Source organism: Saccopteryx leptura, chromosome 6, assembly GCF_036850995.1.
Source record: "Saccopteryx leptura isolate mSacLep1 chromosome 6, mSacLep1_pri_phased_curated, whole genome shotgun sequence".
NCBI classification, from domain to species: Eukaryota; Metazoa; Chordata; class Mammalia; order Chiroptera; family Emballonuridae; genus Saccopteryx; species Saccopteryx leptura.
In genome coordinates, this window is record NC_089508.1 from 3,392,295 (window position 1) to 3,416,603 (window position 24,309).

Consider the following 24,309-nt stretch of genomic DNA (forward strand, 5'->3'; position numbering starts at 1 on the left):
GAAGGGACTGCGATGCAGCAGTGGGAACGGGGCCTGTAGGTGGAGAGAAAGGACTGCGATGCAGCAGTGGGAGTGGGGCCTGTAGGTGGAGAAGGGACTGCGATGCAGCAGTGGGAACGGGGCCTGTAGGTGGAGAGAAGGGACTGCGATGCAGCAGTGGGAACGGGGCCTGTAGGTGGAGAGAAGGGACTGCGATGCAGCAGTGGGAGTGGGGCCTGTAGGTGGAGAGAAGGGACTGCGATGCAGCAGTGGGGGTGGGGCCTGTAGGTGGAGAGAAGGGACTGCGATGCAGCAGTGGGGGTGGGGCCTGTAGGTGGAGAGAAGGGACTGCGATGCAGCAGTGGGAGTGGGGCCTGTAGGTGGAGAGAAGGGACTGCGATGCAGCAGTGGGAGTGGGGCCTGTAGGTGGAGAGAAGGGACTGCGATGCAGCAGTGGGAATGGGGCCTGTAGGTGGAGAGAAGGGACTGTGATGCAGCAGTGGGAGTGGGGCCTGTAGGTGGAGAGAAGGGACTGCGATGCAGCAGTGGGAACGGGGCCTGTAGGTGGAGAGAAGGGACCCTGTGATGCAGCAGTGGGAACGGGGCCTGTAGGTGGAGAGAAGGGACCCTGTGATGCAGCAGTGGGAACGGGGCCTGTAGGTGGAGAGAAGGGACTGTGATGCAGCAGTGGGAATGGGGCCTGTAGGTGGAGAGAAGGGACCCTGTGATGCAGCAGTGGGAACGGGGCCTGTAGGTGGAGAGAAGGGACCCTGTGATGCAGCAGTGGGAGTGGGGCCTGTAGGTGGAGAGAAGGGACTGTGATGCAGCAGTGGGAACGGGGCCTGTAGGTGGAGAGAAGGGACCCTGTGATGCAGCAGTGGGAATGGGGCCTGTAGGTGGAGAGAAGGGACCCTGTGATGCAGCAGTGGGAATGGGGCCTGTAGGTGGAGAGAAGGGACCCTGTGATGCAGCAGTGGGAACGGGGCCTGTAGGTGGAGAGAAGGGACTGTGATGCAGCAGTGGGAATGGGGCCTGTAGGTGGAGAGAAGGGACTGCGATGCAGCAGTGGGAACGGGGCCTGTACGTGGAGAGAAGGGACTGTGATGCAGCAGTGGGAACGGGGCCTGTAGGTGGAGAGAAGGGACTGCGATGCAGCAGTGGGAGTGGGGCCTGTAGGTGGAGAGAAGGGACTGCGATGCAGCAGTGGGAGTGGGGCCTGTAGTAGAACAGAAGATGGAACGTACCCAATGCACTAGGATCTAAGGAGATTTTCAGGCAGAATACTGAAAGTACCACCCAGTTTCTTCCCAGTGCCTAGGATATAAAAGAGGAGAGAGAGAGAGAGGAGCTGGAAAACAAACTTAATACTAAGGGGTCAGGCCTGACCAAGTGGTGGCACAGTAGATATAGCATCAACCTGGGACTCTGAGGACTCAGGTTCGAAACCTCAAGGTTGCCAGCTTGGGCACGGGCTCACCAAAGAAGCGACCATCTGCTTCCCTTCTCCTCCCTGTCCCCCTTTTCTCCCTCTTCCCCTCTAGCAGCCAGTGGCTCATTTGGTTCAAGTGTTGCCCCAGACGCTAAGAATAGCTCAGTTGATTTGAACATCAGCCCCAGGGAGTTGCAGGGTAGATCCTGGTCAGGGCACACCTGTGAGTCTATCTCCCCTCCTCTCACTTAAAAACAAACAAACAAAAACAAGAAACGCCTGAGCCTGACCAGGCGGTGGCGCAGTGGATAGACCGTCGGACTGGGATGCGGAGGACTCAGGTTCGAGACCCCAAGATCACCAGCTTGAGTGCGGGCTCATCTGGTTTGAGCAAAAGCCCACCAGCTTGAACCCAAGGTCACTGGCTCCAGCAAGGGGTTACTCGGTCTGCTGAAGGCCCACGGTCAAGGCACATATGAGAAAGCAATCAATGAACAACTCAAGGTGTTGCAACGCGCAATGAAAAACTAATGATTGATGCTTCTCATCTCTCTCCGTTCCTGTCTGTCTGTCCCTGTCTATCCCTCTCTCTGACTCATTCTGTCTCTGTAAAAAAAAAAAAAAATTAATTAATTAAATTAAAAAAAAAAAAAAACGCCTGACCTGTGGTGGCACAGTAGATAAAGCCTCTACCTAGAACGCTGAGGTCACTGGTTCAAAACCACTCCCGGAAGGGACACCTCTTTCATTGGTGGTCAGTGAGAGGAGCACTGTATGTGGCAGCCCTCCAACGGTCTGAGGGACAGTGAACTGGCCCCCTGTGTAAAAAGTTTGGGGACCTCTGGGATAGAGCGTTGGACTGCGATGGCGAAGGACCCAGGTTCGAGACTCTGAGGTCGCCAGCTTAAGCACAGGTTCATCTGGTTTGAGCAAAAAGCTCACCAGCTTGGACCCAAGGTCATTGGCTTGAGCAAGGGGTTACTCAGTCTGCTGAAGGCCTGCGGTCAAGGCACATATGAGAAAGCAGTCAATGAACAATTAAGGTGTTGCAATGCTCAACGAAAAACTAATGATGATGCTTCTCATCTCTCCGTTTCTGTCCCTGTCTGACTCTCCATCTGTCTCTGTAAAAAAAAACAACAACAAAAAAACCCTGGGCTTATCCGAACAAGGCACATATAAGAAGCAACTACTAGTTGATGTTTCCTGTACCTTTTTCTCTCTCTCTTTCCTCTCTCTAAAATCAATAAACCTGTAGTGGTGCAGTGGATAAACTGTCGACCTGGAATGCTGAGGTCACCAGTTCGAAATCCTGGGCTTGTCTAGTCAAGGCATATATGGGAGTTGATGCTTCCTGCTCTTCCCCCCGCCACTCTAAAATGAATAAATAAATAATAATTAAAATCAATTTTAAAAAATAATAAAAATTTAAGAAACAACCTGAAAGCAGAAGTATTCACTTATAAAAGAATAGATAAGCAAAATGTGTATATCATGTAATGGAATATTGTTAAGCCTTTAAAAGGAAGGAAATTCTGCCTGATGAGGCGGTGGCGCAGTGGATAGAGTGTCAGACTGGAACACGGAGGACCCAGGTTCAAAACCCCAAGGTTGCTGGCTTGAGCACAGGCTCATCCAACCTGAGCGTGGGATCATAAACATGACCCCAAGGTCGCTGGCTTAAGCCCAAGGTTGCTGGCTTGAGCAAGGGGTCAACTCACTCTGCTGTAGCCCCCTGGTCAAGTCAAGGCACATATGAGAAAGCAATCAATGAACAACTAAGGTGCTGCAATGAAGAACTGATGCTTCTCATCTCTCCCTTCTTATCTGTCTGTCCCTACCTGACCCCCTCTCTGTCTCTCTCTCTCTGTCACAAAAAATAAAATAAATAAAAGGAAGGAAATTCGGACATAGGCTACAATATGAATGGATCATGAGGACATTATGCTAAGTGCAATGAGTTGATCACAAAAACACAAACACTGTATAATTCCACTTATAAAAGGTAGTTAGAGTAGTCAAAATCAGAGAGACAGAAACTTGAAGGGGAGTGAAGGGGGCCAAATACAAGACGACAGAAAGTGGTTTGACTCTGGGTTATGGGTACATGACACAAAGTAGATCACAATCTGTGAAGGTGTGTTCCTATGGACCAATGTTACCCCATTAAATTTAATTTCTAGGGAAGAAAAAGTAGAATGGTGGTTACCAGGGGCTTGGGAGGGGACAATGGGGAGTTTGTGTTTAATGAGTACAGAGTTCCAGTTCTACGTGACAAAAAGAGTTCTGGAGGTAAGTTTTGGTAAAGGTTGCACAGCATTATGAGTATATTTAATAACACAGAACTATACACTTAACAATGGTTAAGATGGAAAACTGTGTTATGTATATTTTAGCACCATTAAAAAAAAACCAGGCATTACTTATGGGAAGGAGTAACTCAGAAGGCAAAACAACTCTCAGAGAGTAGAGCCAAAACCTTAGAGAATCATTCCCAAGCAACAGAACTGAGTCCTAATCAATGAACTAGCAACTTGTGCGTGGCTGGATTTCAGAAAAACTATGGACCAGTGACCGCTGTGCCTGTTTTCCCTTTTTCTGAGCTATATATCTATAGCAGTCACTCGAAGCCTGACCTGCTGTTTTTGGTCGGAAGGAATGCCAAACTACTTGCCTCTTGAGTTCACGTGTTCAGATCTAGAACCACACGTGAGGAGCCTCATCCGGTCACAGCTGGGCCTGATCTAGATGACAAGATCCTGAACTTGGAGCAACTGTCAAAACAGAAAGTGAGGCCCTGGCCGGTTGGTTCAGTGGTAGAGCGTCAGCCTGGCATGCAGGAGTCCCGGGTTCAATTCCCAGCCAAGGCACACAGGAGAAGCGCCCATCTGCTTCTCCACCCCTCCCCCTCTCCTTCCTCTTTGTTTCTCTCTTCCCCTCTCACAGCCGAGGCTCCATTGGAGCAAAATTGGTCCGGGTGCCGAGGATGGCTCTATGGCCTCTGCCTCAGGCGCTAGAATGGCTCTAGTTGCAACAGAGCGGCACCCCAGATGGGCAGAGCACTGCCCCCTGGTGGGCATGCCGGGTGGATCCTGGTCAGGCGCATGCGGGAGTCTGTCTGACTGCCTCCCCGTTTCCAACTTCAGAAAAAATACAAAAAGGAAAAAAAAAAAGACCAAACGGGAAGCGAGTGGGAGTACCTGGGGAAGGTATGAACATAATTTGCATGTAGGAGGAATGCATTACAACCAAAGGGAAAACTGTGGTTAATCATGTTTTCCAAAGAAGGCCACAACATCACTACACGTTCTCCTTACAATCTGACTTTTGACTCAACTTCTATCAAGAGAATGAATCTATCCTGCCTCCCCTTGACAGACTTGTGACTAAGACAGAATCTGACTCCTGAAGCTAGGTCATAAAAGGTGAAACAAATTACACTTGATTTTCTTGGTATCTGCCCATGTGGAGAGAACACATGAATGAGGATGTTTGCCAGCCCAAGTTCCTTTAGCATCCCTCCTATTTTGGCCCCAGCTGCCATGTGACCACAACCTAAAGAGATCCCCTCGGAAAAAAAGCGGGGAGGGGAATAATAAAATAAAGAGAAACCCAAGCCAGCCAGAACTGCCCAGCTGAGTGCTTCCTAAAACCTGACCACCAGGTTAACGGTGATAATAAATTAATTGGTGCTGTTTTAAGGCAATGACAATGGCAACAGTAATGCGACAATAACTAGAATGCAGTGGGACATATTTCAGAGGGCCAGTTTTTTCCCAAAGAAATCTTCTAATCTGCTGCCTAAAGGTTGGTACAAGACAGGCTGCAAGAATTCTGGGATATTCTGAGATTCTTCCCATTCTTTCATTAATATGCAAACTTTCACTTCATCTATGCACCTCCCTTCTCTAATGCGCAGTCCTAGCCATCCTTCCCCCTTCACACCTGGCATCCCTGTGGTTCAGACTTTAGAGCAGGAGTCTCCAAACTTTTTACACAGGGGGCCAGTTCACTGTCCCTCAGACTGTTGGAGGGCTGCCACATACAGTGCTCCTCTCACTGACCACCAATGAAAGAGGTGCCCCTTCCGGAAGTGCGGCGGGGGCTGGATAAATGGCCTCAGGGGGCTGCATGTGGCCCGCGGGCCATAGTTTGGGGACGCCTGCTTTAGAGAAACTTATTCTCTGATGGAACAGAAAAGGAGCAGTTGCTAGACTGTTAGAAATAAAGCCAGAGCCCTGGCCAGATAGCTCAGCTGGTTAGAGTGTCATCCACATACACAAAGGGTGCCAGTTTGACCCCTGGACAGGACAGATACAGAAACAGATTGATGTTTCTGTCTGTCTCTCTCTCTCCCTTCTTCTCTCTAAAACCAATAAACAAAAATTTAAAAAGAAATAAAGTTCGATTCCCGGCCAGGGCACACAGGAGAAGCGCCCATCTGCTTCTCCACCCCTCCCCCTCTCCTTCCTCTCTGTCTCTCTCTTCCCCTCCCGCAGCCAAGGCTCCATTGGAGCAAAATTGGCCCGGGCGCTGAGGATGGCTCTGTGGCCTCTGCCTCAGGCGCTAGAATGGCTCTGGCTGCAACAGAGTGATGCCCTAGATGAGCAGAGCATCACCCCCTGGTGGGCATGCCAGATGGATCCTGGTCAGGCGCATGCGGGAGTCTGTCTGACTGCCTCCCCGTTTCCAACTTCAGAAAAAAAATACAGCCAGAATCTAAAGATCTCAGTACTTCCTAGAGATGTTTGGTCAGCCATCCAGTTCAGTCCCATTTACACCACCTGCTGAGACTCCTGGTCCTGCTGAGACTCTACCACAGCAATCTGCTTGCTTCTCACCAGCATCACTGCTCTCTGGTTTCAGCTCTCAGCCTCTTCATGGTAATCACTATATACTTTACCACAACCTAGCTTTTCAGTTTCCAAAACATTAGTGGTATCTTCAGACTGCTCTACTGTTTATAGTATTCTGTTGCTCAAGGCATCAAACCCAATCTTCTTACCACCCTTCCTAGTCATTTGTTTATATCCTCACAAATCTAATCTCTTCCATTTCTAATGCTTAGTTCAGTCTTCATGATCAAGTTTAGAATACTATATAAAGTCTTTTTTTTTTTTAATTATTTTTATTTATTCTTTTTTTTTTTTTTAGAGAAGAGAGAGAGAGAGAGAAGTGGGGGAGGAGCAGGAAGCATCAACTCCCATATGTGCCTTGACCAGGGAAGCCCAGGGTTTTGAACTGGCGACCTCAGCATTCCAAGATTCCAAGTCGATGCTTTATCCACTGCGCCACCACAGGTCAGGCTATATAAAGTCTTTTAAATGGCCTTCCGGACTCCATTCTCCCATACTCCAATCCCTCCTATGTCTGAGAATACTTCTCTACTCATACTAGGCTAGTATGCACTAAATACTCAGCAAATATAACTAATAGTACTACAATTAAATCATCAGACCAAGACTTTTATAAAGATTATCTCTTAATCCTGTATCAACCTTGTCAGATAAATATTATCACCACTTAACAAAGAAAATAATTCAACAATTATCTGTGGAACTGAACTGTCTCTCGTTTCCCCCTGCCAAATAATCTCAATGATCCTACTCAGCTCTAAAATCTTATTTCCTACAATTCAAAGGTAAAGAAACTAGAGGCACCACATATAATTTATACTAAATACAGATTTTCAAGATCACAGACACTTGTGAATATTGACATTCAACTTAACAAAGGAGTTTATTCCTTCCTTTGATTGCTTGTATTCTTTATTCCTTCTCTTAAATCAAGACTAAGAAAAGCCTGGCTGGTGGTGGCGCAGTGAATTGAGAGTTGCCCTGGGATGCTGAGGTCCCAGGTTCAAGACCGCCAGGTCGGCCCTGGCCGATTGGCTCAGTGGTAGAGCGTCGGCCTGGCATGCAGAAGTACTGGGTTCGATTCCCGGCCAGGGCACACAGGAGAAGCGCCCATCTGCTTCTCCACCCCTCCCCCTCTCCTTCCTCTCTGTCTCTCTCTTCCCCTCCCGCAGCCAAGGCTCCATTGGAGCAAAGATGGCCCAGGCGCTGGGGATGGCTCCATGGCCTCTGCCTCAGGCGCTAGAATGGCTCTGGTTGCAACAGAGCGACGCCCTGGATGGGCAGAGCATCGCCCCCTGGTGGGCGTGCCGGGTGGATCCCGGTCGGGCGCATGCGGGAGTCTGTCTGACTGTCTCTCCCCGTTTCCAGCTTCAGAAAAACACACACACAAAAAAAAAAAAGACCGCAAGGTCACTGGCTGGAGCGCAAGCTTGTCAGCTGGAGCGCAAGATCATTTACATGATCCTACAGTTGCTTACTTGATCCCAAGATCACTGGATGGAGCAAGGGGTCACTGGCCCCTCCTGAGGCCCCCATCAAGGCACATGTGAGAAGCAACTGATGAACAACTAAAATGAAGCAACTGCGAGTTGATGCTTCTCATCTCTCTCCTCTCTCTTTCTAAAACCCATTAAAAAAAGGAAACTGAAAGGACACTGGGCCAAAGACACAGATGGAACAGGAGGAGAAGGAAAGGAGTAAAAACTAAACACGCCCCAAGGGAGTGGAGTCACAATGGTGCCGATTCCTGTACTAACCACCCTTGTCCCAGATACTGGACCATATCAAATCACAAGGGAGGTTCCCTCAAATGCTCCCAACATGAAATTCAGAAATATAAGTTTCCCTTGATAAATATGCAGATTAAATGCTGCTCAAATACTCAATATAACTTCTCTACCAAGAAGTCTGGAGGTCCTGGCTGGGTAGCTCAATTGGTTATGCGTCATCCAAACATGCCAAGGTTGCAGGTTTGACCCCCTATCAGGGCACATACAAGAATCAACCAATGAATGCATGAATAAGTGGAACAGACTGATGTTTCTCTCTTTCTCAAAAAAAATCAACTAAAAAAAAAAAGAAACGTTTGAGTCACAGCTACACAAGTTCAAAGCTAACAAATGAGGACACAACCATCACTGTAAAACCAGCCTTCATACTAGTGGACACACACCCAAACCCCACAGGAACTACCTTTGATACAGGGGACAAAGCAGAAAAAAACCTGGCCTGTGCTTTCTTGGGGCATACAATCTAGCTGGCAAGAAATATTAAGCCTTATACAAGTTATTTAACTTCTTCTCTATGTCTTGGTTTCCTTATCAGTAAAATGAAGTTAATACTAACTACTTCCTAAGATTGTCCTGTATTTTCTGATCACAGTAGTTAGCACATTGAACTGTGTAAATATTATCTACAGTTATTATTTAATAACTACTCAAATAATTCTATAATGAGACATCCCTGGCTCGGAACGTTGGCCTGGCATGTGGATGTCCCGGGTTCGATTTCCGATCAAGGCACACAGGAGAAGTGCCCATCTACTTCTCCACCCCTCCTCCTCACCCCCCTTCCTCTTCTGCAGCCATGGCTTGATTGGTTCAAGCACATTGGCCCCGGGCACTGAGGATGGCTCCATGGAGCCTCCACCTCAGGTGCTAAAAATAGCTTGGTTGTAAGCATGGCCCCAGATGGCCAGAGCATTGGCTCCCGATGGGGGTTGCCAGGCGGATCCCAGTAGGGGTGCTTGTGGGAGTCTGTCTCTCTCTTTCCCTTCTTCTCTTTTGGAAAAAGAAGAAAAAAATTATAATCAGACAAGATAGCTAATGAGTATGGTAGCCTTTGGAGGAAACTGTGTGACTCTGGAGGACAGTGGTAAGAGACCAATTATATTTCACTCTATGTCTTTTTAAAATTTATTTTATATCAATGACACAGAGCCTATTAAACATTTTTAATTTAAAAACTTAAAATTTCAACTAAAATAAGAGACAGGTATCTCAATCTCCGTGGCTTCCTTGGTTAAGAGTCGCTAAGAGCCCTAAAGCACTACCTAAAATATCTGTTGTAATTCTGGAATTCGGTGCGAACTCTGGAATGGAGCGGGTGCTCACATCCAGTCCACACATATCTGAGTACTGACAGTCAGCCTAAGAGGCCAAGCTCACGGCACACAGTTTTTTCAACTAATTCTCTTCTATTTCAAACATTCAATTAATTAAAAACATGACCAGTCCTTTCCACAGCAGAAGGTTTATACAATTTCAGTTATAATTCCAAGCTACTCTGTTTAGTTACCTTCCCCCACAAAAGGTAAAACATCCAAACACTTTTTAATGAGAAAATCTTACTACATTCCGAGTTAGATCTGCCTAGCAACAAGTTATAAAGTCATGTCATCTACTTATGTTCCCATGGATACAGTCATGAACGGTACAGTGGCAGCTGTACAAATCAAGAAAAGATTCCTAAGAGAATCACACTTAAAGCTGGGACAGAAAACAACACCAAAAAGGCAGGAAAAATGTGTAGTAACTCTTCCATAAAACCCACTTCTCTCCTACAGGTCCCAAACAGCCTTCCATGAGACTCTCCCCCTTAAACCTATCCCTACTCAGTGTTTCTCCCCCACACATATACTCAGTATTCCTAAAAACAACTATTAATTAGGCTCCAGCAACAACCTCTGCATCAGAGTTGATAATGACCTTGGGCTATTTGTGTTATCCCCTAAACTGATTCACAGTTCTTCCTTCTGTAGCAAACTTGTCAAATTGGCTTAAGCACAAGGTAGTAACCCATCCTACATTTTAAATCTGTAATACGGATAAAGTTAAATGTTTTCATTGTTTTTATTCCTTCACTTTTTTCTTTTTATTTTTTTAGGGAGAGAAGAGGAAATAATAAGGAAGACTCCCGCGTGTGTCCTAACCAGATCCACCCACCATCCACCCACCAACCCCCATCTGGGACCAATACTCACAATCGTGCTATTTTTAGCACCTGAGGCAGCAATCCTCAGTGCCCGGGCCAATGCTCAAGCCACTGGCTGGGGAGGGGAATAGAGAGAGAGAGAGCAGATGCTTGCTTCTCCTGTATGCCCTGACTGGGAATCAAACCCAGGACATCCATACACCAGGCCGATGCTCTACCACTGAGCCAACTGGCCATAGTCAGGTCAAGCAAAACTTAAAACTTTCAGAGTCAAATGATCCATACATCATCAAAATTAAAAATTTACAAAATTTGTATCAAATGGGGCCCTGGCCAAGTTGGCTCAGTGGACAGAGCATCTTGCTTCCTCCAGGGCACCAGTAAGCATATGATGACCACATGTCCAGGTTAGTCCTGGAGAGGTCCGGTTTACACCTGTCCACCTGGCACAGTCTGTAACAAACTCCTGTGTGCTCTTAGAAGCAGTCCGGCTAGTCTACTCCCACGCCCTGTGCAGTCGACTCTCACAACAAATCTGGGCTGGTTCGTGACTCACGTCAACCAAGGAAATGTGTCAGAAGTGATAATGTGCCAGTTCTGAGCCTACACTCTAAAAGGACTAGCAATTTCTACATCTTCCTTCTCTGAGCGCTCACCCTGAGGAGCCCTGAGCCACTGTGTAGGAAATCTGACTACCCAGTGGAAAAAGAATCGACCCTGGGACTACACAAGAGAAGAAAATACATCCAGCTGTCCCAGCACCAGTGCGGCCCCCAGGTGACACCAGCCCCAGTCACCCCCCCACACACAACAGCCACATAACACCCCAAGTGAGCACAGCAGAACAGCGTTCAGCTGAACAAGAAACATGAAATCTGAGTGGTTTGTTACATTTTCCTATGTAAGACAAGGAACCTTCTCCAGAGGTGGGTGGAGCTGATTTGTAACTTGAACCAAAAATGGCAAGAGCCTTGGTAATGGCAGTCATCATAGCTCTTCCAGGAACTGCCAGTCTGACCCTGCAAAGGTCTGGGAAGACTAAAGCTGAGCCAGGCTCTTGGTTTAGGTATTTCTGCACTGGTCTTAGAAAGGCTTCTTAACTTTAAATGATTGTTCTGTACTGAATATATGCTAAACAGACACTTTGAATATTTATTTAACACTATGATGGGGTTAAACAGCCTGCCCAAGACCCTCCGCTCCTGCGCACACAAGACAAGCTGCCGTCTCTGTATCTGGGGGTAGCTGACAGTGGGGAAATGGTCAAGAGTAGGGGAAGACCTGTATCAAATCACCCCAAGCCAGGCTCTGCCACTTACCAACGGAGGCCTCAGGCAAGCTGTTTAAGCTCTCTCTAAATCTCGGTTTCATCGTCTGTACAACGGGGATGAAACCACTTTGTGTTGTAGGATTGTCAGGAGGATTAAAAGAGATCGTCTTTGTAAAGCTCTTCGGCACAAAGCTGGTTCTTACACACAGAGCAAGAGGGAAAAGAGGTGAGAAGACTGGCCAGGTGCCTTCAGAGTTACATCAATTCATCCATACTCACTACAAAAGGCATAACTATGACAGACATATAAAAAGTACTCCAATAAAGGCATTCATTGCTGAGACTTGCAGGCTAGAAACACATAAACTTCATTGGCAGTTTCTCTGTCCATGTTTTTAAACAATCAAAAAGTTGTTATTGGGAGACAGATTGTCACCAGGCATGATTCTAGAAGCTGGGGTATAAAAGGTAACAGGACTAAAAAGCCTTCACCTCACAGAGCTTACCAGACAGTAAACAAATAAGGAAGTCCACTGGGTAATGATAAGAGTGAGAAAAAAATAAAACAAGAAAGGGAACAGGAAACCCCAGGGAGGCAGCTGAAACTTTTAGATAGATTGATCAGAAAAATCCTCAGGTAGAATGTGAAACTGCAACGCAGAGGGAAAGAAAGAAGGCCATGAGCCACAGGGTCAGAGGAGAGGCAGAGTGGCAGAGAAAAAGCACCCCAGGCAGAAAGAAAATGGGTGCAGAGACCCCAAGACAGAGGCGTGTCTCACAATGGGTCAAGAGACAGCAAGCGGGCCCCTGTGACTGAGCAGAGAAAAAGGGAGGGTGGCTGGAGTTGAGGTCAGGAGTGACAGGGACCAGATCTAGTAGGGACTAAATTAGCATCTTGTTCTAGATGTCAAAGGATTAAAAGGTTTTGATGGTTAATGGGGCTTTTTTTTAAGAGAGAGAAACATCAATTTGTTGTTCCACTTATTTATGTATTCACTGGTTGATTCTTGTATATTCCGTGACAAAGGCTTGAACCCACAACCTTGGTGTATCAGAACAACACTCTAATCAACTGAACTGCCTGGCCAGGACATGATGGTTAGTTTTATGTGCCAACCTGGCAAGGCCACAAGTTACCCAGGTAATAGTCAAATATTATTCTGAATGCATATGTGAGGATGTTTGCAAGTAAGAGTGACATTTCTTTCTTTATTTTAAAAATGTTTTATTTGATTTTTAGAGAGAGGAGAGAAAGGGGGAGAGAAGTGGGAAGCATCAACTCATAGATGCTTCTGGAATGTGCCTTAACCAGGAAAGCCCAAGGTTTTCATCAAACCAGCGACCTCAGCGTTCCAGGTTGATGATTTTACCACTATGCTCTACCACAGGTCAGGCAATATTAACATTTAAATTGGTATATTTAGTAAAGCAGACTGCCCTCCATAATGTAGATGGCCCTCATCCAATCAGCTAAAAAGCAAAAAAGCTTGGGCTGAACAGAGGGCTCTCCTTGTTCTCAGGCCTCTGGACTTGGACTAGAACTCGCACCATCATCTCCCCTGTATCTCCAGCTTACTGACTGCAGATCTCGAAACTTCTCAGCCTCCAGGCACACACGCCAATTCTTATCATCCGTACATATACGTACGTGTCTGTGTGTGCACTGAGTATACATGCTATCCGTTCTGTTTCTCTGCAGAACCCTGACTAATCAGGCTTCAGAGAGGAGTGATCCACTGGGTCCCTTGGGGTAAATAGGTCAAATAAGGTAAGGACTGCAAGCTGACCACTGGATTTAGCAACATTCAGTCACTAGTGACATTATAAAAAATTTTGGAGGAGCAGTGGGAGCAAAAGCCTGAAGGGAATGTGTTCCAGAGAGAATAGGAGAAAAGATATAAAAAACAGAATACAGACAAGTTCCAGGAGGAATTTCTTTTTTAAGCAAGGGAGAAATAACAGGCTGTTTATATGCTGTTGAGAAGACAGAAGGAGAAAAAGTCACTGACACAGATAAAAGACAAATGAGCGATGTTGGGGACAGAGCAGACACACGCAGAGGCCCGGGCTCGGCCAGGAGCGTGAGCAGACAACAAGGCAGAAGATCGGGCGCAGGTGTGGGCCGGGGGCACATACCGCAGCGGGAGCCTGCAGAAGTTTCCTTCCCATTGCTTCCACTTCTTCCCAGTGAAATAAAGATGTAGAAAGAAGAACTGAAGGTGTAAAGTGAGATATTTAAATGTTGTCCAGGTGAGTAACTGCAGCAGTAAAACAATGTCATAGAACGTGCCTGCCTGATTTGGGGGATTACAACTTTAAAGTGAGACGATGGGTCAGTAGGGTTTCTCCAGCCACATTCAGCTGTAGAAAATACAAGCAAAGACTAAGCAAAAGTCTACATTAAAGTACCTGTAACGAATGCAGCTCATGCCCTTCCCCCAGCCTCACTCCGCCTGCCGCTCTACTGCCCCTCCACTGCCCGGCTGGAGCTGCCCCACCCCCCAGGGCAGCGTCCGCTACAAGTGTCTCCTCTCCTGATGCCACCAGCTGTCTCTAGCTCCCCCAGGACTGTGGGCTAGGGGTGGGAGCCTTCACTGTGCCCACTGTGGCAGGAGCCACAGCAGCTCCAGTGCCCAAATTCAGCTGCTTCTCCAGCAGCTGCCTGGAGAGGCCAAGTAACAACAAACCCAAAAGCACAAAATAGGACCCTGTGAGGTAACTCTGAGCATTAAGAGACAGGGGGTCGGAAGGGGCCAACAAATCAATTTCTCAGCTCTCCTCCTCCCACATACCTGCCCCTCTGGGAGGATCCTGAAATCCTTCTGTTATATTTATTTAGTTAGGTTTTTATTTATTCATTTTTAGAAAGAGAAGAGAGAAAGCAAGAGAGGGAGAGAGACAGAGAGAAGGTGGGAGGAGCAGGAAGCATCAACTCCCATATCTGCCTTGAACAAGCAAGCCCTGGGTTTCGAACTGGCGACCTCAGCATTCCCAGGTTGACGCTTTATCCACTGTGCCACCACAGGTCAGGCAATTCTTCTGGGGGTTTTTTGGTTTGTTTTTTGTTGTTGTTGTTGTTGTTGTTTTTTGGGGGGGTTGAGAAGAATGAAGAGGGGGAAGAAGGAGAGAGGAGATGGGGAGAAAGAGATAGCCAGAGAGAGAGAAGCATCAACTCGTTATCCCACTCAGTTGTGCCACTGATGGCTTCTCATATGTGCCTTGACTGGGGCTTGAACTTACAACCACCATGCTCCAGAACAACGCTCTATTCATTGTGCCACCGCCTTGGGCCAAATTCTTTTTATTTTTATTTTTGTTTTTTATTACAGAGACAGAGAGTCAGAGAGAAGGGCAGATAGGGACAGAAAGACAGGAACAGAGAGAGATGAGAAGCATCAATCATTAGTTTTTCCTTGCGACACCTTAGTTGTTCATTGATTGCTTTCTCATATGTGCCTTGACCGTGGGCCTTCAGCAGACCGAGTAACCCCTTGCTCGAGCCAGTGACCTTGGGTCCAAGCTGGTGAGCTTTGCTCAAACCAGATGAGCCCACGCTCAAGCTGGTGACCTCAGGGTCTCGAACCTGGGTCCTCCGCATCCCAGTTTGACGCTCTATCCACTGCGCCACCACCTAGTCAGGCAGGCCAAATTCTTATAGACCACTAGTAGAACTGTAAAATTTAGAGAAGTTTGCAGTTTCCTAAAAAATTAAGCACACAACTACTATTGTATATGATTCCATTCCTGAGTATTTATTTACCCAAGAGAAAAAGAAATACATGTTCACACAAAGGTTGTACAGGGATATTCATAGCAGCTGTCATGACCAGACAATAGAAAATAACCCACATGTGCATCAAGAGATAAATGAATAAAAAAATTTGTGTATCCATACAATGCATTATATTATATTAATTGATATAATCAATTGATACACTCAACCATGTAAATGAGTCTCAAAATAATTATGCTAAATGAAAGAAACTAGACAAACAATATATATGTAATTTAAGACTTCATGTATAGCCTGACCAGGCGGTGGCGCAGTGGATAGAATGTCGAATTGAGATGCGGAGGACCCAGGTTCAAGACCCCAAGGTCGCCAGCTTGAGTACAGGCTGATCTGGTTTGAGCAAAGCTCACCAACTTGGACCCAAGGTCGCTGGCTCAAGCAAGGGGTTACTCGGTCTGCTAAAGGCCCACAGTCAAGGCACATATGAGAAAGCAATCAATGAACAACTAAGGTGTCACAACGAAAAACTAATGATTGATGCTTCTCATGTCTCTTCGTTCCTGTCTGTCCCTGTCTATCCCTCTCTCTGACTCTCTGTCCCTGTAAAAAAACAAAAAAAACCTGATTGGTGCTATTTCCTAAAGTTGAACATGTGCATATACTTGACCCAACAGAAAAAAAAAAGACTTCATGTATATACAACTTGAGACAAGCCTGACCAGGTGGTGGCGCAGTGGATAGAGCATCAACCTGAGACCCTGAGGATACAGGTTCGAAACCCCACGGTCGCCGGCTTGAGCATAGGATCATAGAAGTGATTCCATGGTTGCTGGTTTGAGCCCAAAGTTGCTGGCCTGTGCAAGGGGCTAGGTTGCAGCCTCCCAGTCAGGGATCATATTAGAAGAAATCATTAACAACTAAAGTGACGCAACTATGAGTTAATGCTTCTCATCTCTCTCCTTTCCTGCCTCTCTCTCTCTACCTTAAGGGTCACCTACAAACAGCCAGCAGGGCCATTCACACACACTTTCCACCACCTCAGCTCCTGCCACTGGGTCCCCAGGCTTTCAGAGTACAGGCATACTCACAAGGCACTCATCATACAGGACTAGGCATTTTACACCACAGAAAATAGCAAGTATTCAATAAGTCAGTCAGTCTAATACATATACAGCTTTATTTTCAGTAATGTACAAATGAGTGCAAAAGCAAATTTACTAAACTTTGGCAAAAATTTTTTTGATTAAGCAAATAGGGCAGAACTCTTTTTTAATATTTTTTTTTATTTATTCATTTTAGAGAGGAGAGAGAGAGAGAGACAGACAGACAGACAGACAGACAGAAAGGAGGAGCAGGAAGCATCAACTCCCCTATGTGCCTTGACCAGGCAAGCCCAGGGTTTTGAACCGGCGACCTCAGTGTTTCCAGGTCGACACTTTATCCACTGCGCCACCACAGGTCAGGCAAGGGCAGAACTCTTAAAATTGTAAAATCTGCGTGCGGAGGACCCGGGTTTGATTCCCGGCCAGGGCACACAGGAGAAGCGTTCATTTGCTTCTCCACCCCTCCGCCGCGCTTTCCCTCTCTGTCTCTCTCTTCCCCTCCCGCAGCCAAGGCTCCATTGGAGCAAAGATGGCCCGGGCGCTGGGGATGGCTCTGTGGCCTCTGCCCCAGGCGCTAGAGTGGCTCTGGTCGCAACATGGCGACGCCCAGGATGGGCAGAGCATCGCCCCCTGGTGGGCAGAGCTTCGCCCCTGGTGGGCGTGCCGGGTGGATCCCGGTCGGGCACATGCGGGAGTCTGTCTGACTGTCTCTCCCTGTTTCTAGCTTCAGAAAAATGAAAAAAAAAAAAAAAAAATTGTAAAATCTGGTTGCTGGACACACAGGATTCATTAATATTTTATTTTCCTATATTTTCACATTTTCTATAAGCAAGAGAGCAGATTTACTAGTGCTTAGGAAAGCAACATAAGTATAATATCCTATAACAGACAAATGTGTGTTCTTAGACCAGCAGAAGTATAAGTAGTCCCCCCTTCCTCACACAGTGAGTTCCTAAAACATGTACACAAATGTGTGAGAGCAGGGCAATTATGGTCCTGAAAACCTAATAAAAACATGTAATTACAGCCTGTCTGACTTTTCTAGAGAATAATTCCTGTCATACATCTCCTTAAATTGGTATTTTTCTTCACTAGTCAACCAACAAATGTGTTTAGCAGGGGTAAAAGTTGCATGCCTTTAGAATGCCTAATTATCATTAGCTTTGTCTCAACTGCACTGAAGTCTGTGGACTCACCACTTCAAACCACTGGTATCAACACTTTCACTTTGCCAGTGCTACGTGCTCTTAGTAAGGGCAAAAAGTGTTGTTTTAACACTGTATACAGGAATAAAGCTCTTTCAAAATTCTCCAGAAATTTAATATGCAAAACTAAATAAAAGCTGAGTTATTCTTGTTTACAGCCTGCTTTAGCAGGATAAGGGGCCTGCACCCCACCTCCCACCTCTATAGAGAAGCATCACTAGCAATGATGCACAAATGGCAACACCATGGAAACTGACCTGTTGCCAAGCAAGCAGAACACTAAGCAAGTCTCAAAGATAGTTCATCAGCTGATACATAAAACCCTAAATCAACCTAGAGCATCAATATATGGTACATGAAAAGCACCAGATGTTCAAAAATCCAAAAGACATCTAGCTGAAAATTACTATAACAGAAATTCTATAAGAAGTGCTTCAGAAGGAATACACACACATATTACTCACTGCATTATATCCCAGCAAGATTGAGGTCCAAGACAGTACAAGCATGAGAAATTCCTAAATTACACTTTCTCAGAAGAACATCAATCAGAAGTAACAATTTTTAAAATTTTGTTTATTGATTTTACGGGGGGGGGGGGGAGTATCAATTCATAGTTGCTTCATTTTCGTTGTTCACTGATTGCTTGTCATATGTGCCTTGACTGGGCAAGCCCAGAGTTTCAAACTGGTGACCTCAGCGTTCCAGGTCGACTCTCTAGCCACTGCGCCACCACCGGTCAGGCCAGAAGTAGTAAGTTTTAAGTAATTTACATTTTTTGTGCATGTGACAGAGAGAGGGACAGATAGGAACAGACAGACAGGAAGGGAGAGAAATGAGAAGCATCAATTCTTCGTTGCAGCTTTAGTTGTTCATTGATTGCTTTCATAATATGTGCCTTGACTGGGGGCTACAGCAGAGTGAGTGACCCCTTGCTCAAACCAATGACCTTGGGGCTCAAGCCAGTGACAATGGGCTCATGTCTATGATCCCATGACCAAGCCAGCGACCTCATGCTCATTCCAGATGAGCCCAAGCTCAAGCCGGCAACCTCAGGGCTTCAAACCTAGGTCCTCTGCATCCCAATCCAACGCTCTAGCCACTGTGCCACCGCTTGGTCAGGCAGTTTTAAATAATGAACTTTTTTTTTTTTTTTTACAGAGAAAGAGAGTGAGAGAGAGGGATAGACAGAGACAGACAGACAAGAACAGAGAGATGAGAAGCATCAATCATTAGTTTTTCGTTGCTAAATAATTTAATTTTTAAAGAATAGTGAATTCAGCCTGACGTGTGGTGGCGCAGTGGCTAGAGCATCGACTTGGAACACTGAGGTTGCCAGTTCAAAATCCAGTCAAGACACATATGAGGCCCTGGCTGGTTGGCTCAGCGGTAGAGCATCGGCCTGGTGTGCGGGGGACCAGGGTTCGATTCCTGGCCAGGGCACATAGGAGAAGCGCCCATTTGCTTCTCCACCCCCCCCTCTTTCCTCTCTGTCTCTCTTCCCCTCCCGCAGCCAAGGATCCATTGGAGCAAAGATGGCCTGGGCGCTGGGGATGGCTCCTTGGCCTCTGCCCCAGGCACTAGAGTGGCTCTGGTCGCGGCAGAGCGACGCCCCGGAAGGGCAGAGCATCGCCCCCTGGTGGGCGTGCCGGGTGGATCCTGGTCGGGCGCATGCGGGAGTCTGTCTGGCTGTCTCTCCCCATTTCCAGCTTCAGAAAAATACAAAAAAACAAACAAACAAACAAAAAAAAGACACATATGAGAAGCAACTATGAGTTGATGCTTCCTGCTCTCATCCCCCTTTCTTTTTCTCTCTCCTCTAAAAAAACATACCAATAAATAAAATATGAAGCCTGGCCAGGTGGTAGCATAGTGGATAGAGTGTTAGACTGGGACGCGGAGGACCCAGGTTCGAGATCCCAAGCAGGGGTCTCCAAACTTTTTACACAGGGGACCAGTTCACTGTCCCTCAGACCATTGGAGGGCCGCCACATACAGTGCTCCTCTCACTGACCACCAATGAAAGTGATGCCCCTTCTGGAAGTGTGGTGGGGGGCCGGATAAATGGCCTCAGGGGGCCGCATGTGGCCCGCGGGCCGTAGTCTGGGGAAGCCTGTAGGTCACCAGCTTGAGCACAGGCTCATCTGGTTTGAGCAAAGCTCACCAGCTTGGACCCAAGGTTGCTGGCTCAAGCAAGCGGTTACTCGATCTACTTAAGGCCCACGGTCAAGGCACATATGAGAAAGCAATCAATGGACAACTAAGGTGTCACAACGAAGAATTGATGTTTCTCATCTCTCTCCCTTCCTGTCTGTCCCTCTCTCTGACTCTGTCTCTGTAAAAAAAAAAAAAAAAAAAACAACAAACAAAACCTGAAAATGAAATAGTATAGTGAATAAAAAACCACTGTCCTCTTGCCCCTGGAGGCGTTGCAGACGTAGCTGCGGTGCCACGTCTGCGTCATCAGGTGGCAGAGAGGAGAGAGGCTCGTGTCTGCTAGCCCGGCGTCCTGGCCGTGGACGCTGGAGGGTTGATGATAGTCTGACACCAGTCCCTGAAGAAGAAAAAACAAAAAAAAACCCACTATCCTCTTCTGGAAAATTCTGGGCTAAAATAATCAGTTTTCAATGAGCTGGGTAGTCAGACTGAGCACTTTTTTTTTTTAAAGCAAGAGAGAGAGAGACAGGAAGAGATAGAGATGAGAAGTATCACCTCATAGGCAGCTCCTTAGTTGTTCATTGATTGCTTTCTTTCTTTCTTTTTTTTTTTTTTTAGAGAGGAGAGAGAGAGACAGACAGAGAGGGGGAGAGAGAGGAGAGAGAGAAGGGGGAAGGAGCTGGAAGCATCAACTCCCATATGTGCCTTGACCAGGCAAGCCCAGGGTTTTGAACCGACGACCTCAGTATTTCCAGGTCAACGCTTTATCCACTGCGCCACCACAGGTCAGGCGATTGATTGCTTTCTTATATGTGCCTTGACCAGGGGGCTACAGCAGAGTGAGTGACCCCTTGCTCAAGCCAGCAACCTTGGTCCTCAAGCCAGTGACCATGGGGTCATGTCTATGATCCCACACTGAAGCCAGCGACCTCACACTCAAGCTGGTGAACCTGTGCTCAAGCGGATGAGCCTGCACTCAAGCCCGCAAACCTCGAAGCTTCAAACTTTGCTCCACAGCGTCCCAGATCAACGCTCTATCCACTGTGCCACCACCTGGTCAGGCCAGACTGAGTACTTGATCGCAAATGGTTAGTGACTACATGAAAAATAAAATTTGGCATTCTAGTTTTAGAAAGCATTATTTTCCATTTACTGAATGTTTCCATTAACACAAAACCCAAATTTGGCCTGACCTGTGGTGGCACAATGGGTAAAGCATCAACCTGGAATGCTGAGGTTTCTGGTTCAAAACCCCGGGCTTGTCTAGTCAAGGCACATATGGGAGTTGATGCTTTCTGCTCCTCCCCCCTGTCTCTGTCTCTCTCTCTCTCTGCCTCCTCTCTCTAAAATGAATAAAATCTAAAATAAAAAAACAAAAAAACAAATTTAAAAGCTTAAAACCAATTAACTTCAAAAAGAAACCAAACAGATTAGTGATAAAAAGAAAAAGTATAGCCTGACCAGACGGTGGCGCAGTGGATAGAGTGACGGAATGGGATGCGGAGGACCCAGGTTCGAGACCCTGGGGTTGCCAGCTTGAGCATGGGTTCATCTGGTTTGAGCAAAAGCTCACCAGCTTGGACGCAAGGTCGCTGGCTTGAGCAAGGGGTTACTGGGTCTGCTGTAGCCCCACGGTCAAGGCACATATGAGAAAGCAATGAACAACTAAGGTGTCGCAACAAAAAACTGATGATTGATGCTTCTCATCTCTCTTCGTTCCTGTCTGTCCCTATCTATCCCTCTCTCTGACTCTCTCTGTCTCTGTAAAAAAAAAAAGAAAAAGTATAAATATGCATTAGTTTTTTCTAACAAAAAGGAAATAACCAATTCCTCTATAATCCTTAAAAAAAAAAAAAAACTAGACTTCAGGCCGTGGCCAGTTGGCTCAGTGGTAGAGCGTCGGCCTGGCATGCGGGAGTCCTGGGTTCAATTCCTGGCCAGGGCACACAGGAGAAGCGCCCATCTGCTTCTCCACCCCTCCCCCCTCCTTCCTCTCTGTCTCTCTCTTCCCCTCCAGCAGCCAGGGCTCCATTGGAGCAAAGTTGGCCGGGGCGCTGAGGATGGCTCTGTGGCATCTGCCTCAGGCACTAGAATGGCTCTGGTTGCAACAGAGCAACGCCCCAGATGGGCAGAGCATCGGCCCATGGTGGGCATGCCGAGTAGATCCCAGTCGGGCGCATGCACGAGTCTGTCTGACTGCCTCCCAGTTTCCAACTTCAGAAAAATACAAAAAAAAACAAAAAAAAAAACACACCCCCCCCCAAAAAAAAAAAAAACTAGACTTTTCAAGCCCTGGCTGGGTAGCTCAAATGTTTAGAGCATCATCTTGCTATGCGCCAAGGTTGCAGGTTCAATCCCCAGTCAGGGCACATACAAAAATCAGCCAATGAATGAACACTGTATCGATATTTCTGTATCTTGCTCTATTTCTCTCTCTTTCCCCCTCCCTCCCTCCCTAAAATCAATAAAAAGAAACTTTTGAGTCCATACAAGGTAGAATGACATGAACCAGATTCACCTTGTATTGTTTCAAATAACTAAAAACTGGACAAACACAAAATACAACATTTTAAGACACTGGATACCAAGTAACAAAGTACAGTAATCCCTGAGAAATGGAAAATGAAATAAATCCTGTAAGTGCCCCAGTTGAGGCCCTGGAGAGAAATTCCACTGGGAGCATAGGAAGGAGGAACCCAGGAAAAGTCAGGCAGTGCCCCTCGGTGAGCAGATAAGCTGAGTGCAGAGAAGCCAAGGCCGCTGGAGCTGGCAGGGCAGACAGTCAGGAAGGGAAGGCTGCACAGAACAGAGCTCCAGAAAGCTGCGACGGCCACCCCCGCCCGGAGTGCTCAGCACAGCGCGGGATCAGCACATGCCCCTGAAGAAAATATATGGGGTTTCTGGATAAAAAACCACCATAAAGAATAAAAGAGAACAATCCACAAGGCTCACACAGAGCCAAGAAGAGTGTCTGTTGTCAACAGTCAGAATGAAAAGCCTCAGGATTCACTGGACTACTGGGTAGAGTACTCAGAAAGGTTCTGAGCTCAGTAGTAGGAGATAATTAGGCCTAGACTAAATGCTACTCTGATCCCACCACACAATGCTTAAAAACAAGATCAGAAACAAACTTTCTAAAGAACTTAACCATCTAAAACAAAGCTGAAGAACACTTAGAGGAATACAAAAATATACAGAATCCACCAAAGTAAGATTTATAACATCTGGCATCCAAACAAAAATAACCAGACAGGCAAAGAAGCAGGAATAGACAAACCCGTAAGAAAAATCCCATCAACTGAAACTGACCCAGAAATGATTCAGATGACAGTATTAGTGGACAAGGGAATCAAAAACAATTACAATTGTACTTTAATGTGTCCAAGAAGTTAAGAGTTAAAATACATTTTAAAAAAAGATCCAAACCAAACTTCTATATAGGAGATCTATGTCTAAGATAAAAATTATACTGGAAGGGCCCTGCCTGGTCATTCAATTGGTTATTAGTGTCCTCCAACTACACCAATATTGCAGGTTCAGTTCCTGAGCAGGGCACATATAATCAACTAATGAATGCATAAATAAGTGGAACAATACAATGTTTCTCTCTCTCTCTCTAAAATAAATCAATAAATTTAAAAACATTTTTTTAATGGGGCCTCTTCCTTTATTTAAAAAAATATTTATCTAGCCCGACTAGGTAGTGGTACAGTGGATAAAGTGTTGACCTGGGACACAGAGAACCCAGGTTCAAAACTCCAAAGTTGCCAGCTTGAGCACGGGATCACAGACATGACCAGTGGTGGGATTCAGCCAGTTCACACCAGTTCGGCAGAACCAATACCTGATATTTTGTTGAGTTCGGCAAACCCGTTGTTAAAATGGCACTTGTAATCAGGATCCTCTCTAAGGTGGGCGCCTGGGCAGCCGCCCAATGTAGAAATCACAAACTTACATTCCTTACTGTTTTTTAACGTTCATCTGTACAACAGCGTATTCTAAGCAACCGTAATCATGTTCATTCTGTCCATAGTTAAAGGAATGGGATCCTACTCCTACAGTGAAAAGATGGTTAAGGATAAATCACACAGCTGATGATGCTTGGATAAAAGCGAAGAAAATTGCAAGTGAGGACGCCAAGCAAGAAGCAATATGGAAATATTTTAAATAACAGTTTCATTGTTTTTTGTTAAGCATCATTTGATATTTTTTCATTAACATTTTAAAACTCTTATAACAATCTAGTTTTGTGTACCTCTTTTGTTTTTAAGTATTAAATGTATGAAATAAACTACCTTCTGATATATTGTGTTTTTATACTTAAAAATGGTCATTAGAACAGAGAACTGGTTGTTAAATTATTTGAATTCCATCACTGGACATGACCCCATGGTCACTGGCTCAGCTGGAGTCACCCAGTCAAGGCATGTATGAGAAAACAATCAATGAACAACTAAGGTGCCACAACTATCAGCTGATGCTTCTCATCTCTCTCCTTTCCTGTCTCTGTCTCTCTCACAAAAAAATAAAATATTTCAAGTTCTCAGTTTTGAATATAAACACTAACTTATTACATACTCCTTAGCAAAGATCACTGTTTTCCATTAGAATAAGGGGACAAATAGAAGCCTTACTTCTTACTTT

General features: G+C 46.1%; 1 protein-coding gene and 1 non-coding gene across 2 annotated transcripts in view; one reads left to right on the forward strand and one right to left on the reverse strand.

Moving 5' to 3' along the window:
* Window positions 1-24,309, reverse strand: part of RCOR1 (REST corepressor 1) — a 127,761-nt gene that overhangs the window by 91,909 nt on the left and 11,543 nt on the right. The window lies entirely within an intron of this gene.
* Window positions 19,922-20,057, forward strand: LOC136377969 (small nucleolar RNA SNORA17). The gene has a single exon (XR_010746563.1). It is a non-coding gene; the product is annotated as a small nucleolar RNA SNORA17 (small nucleolar RNA).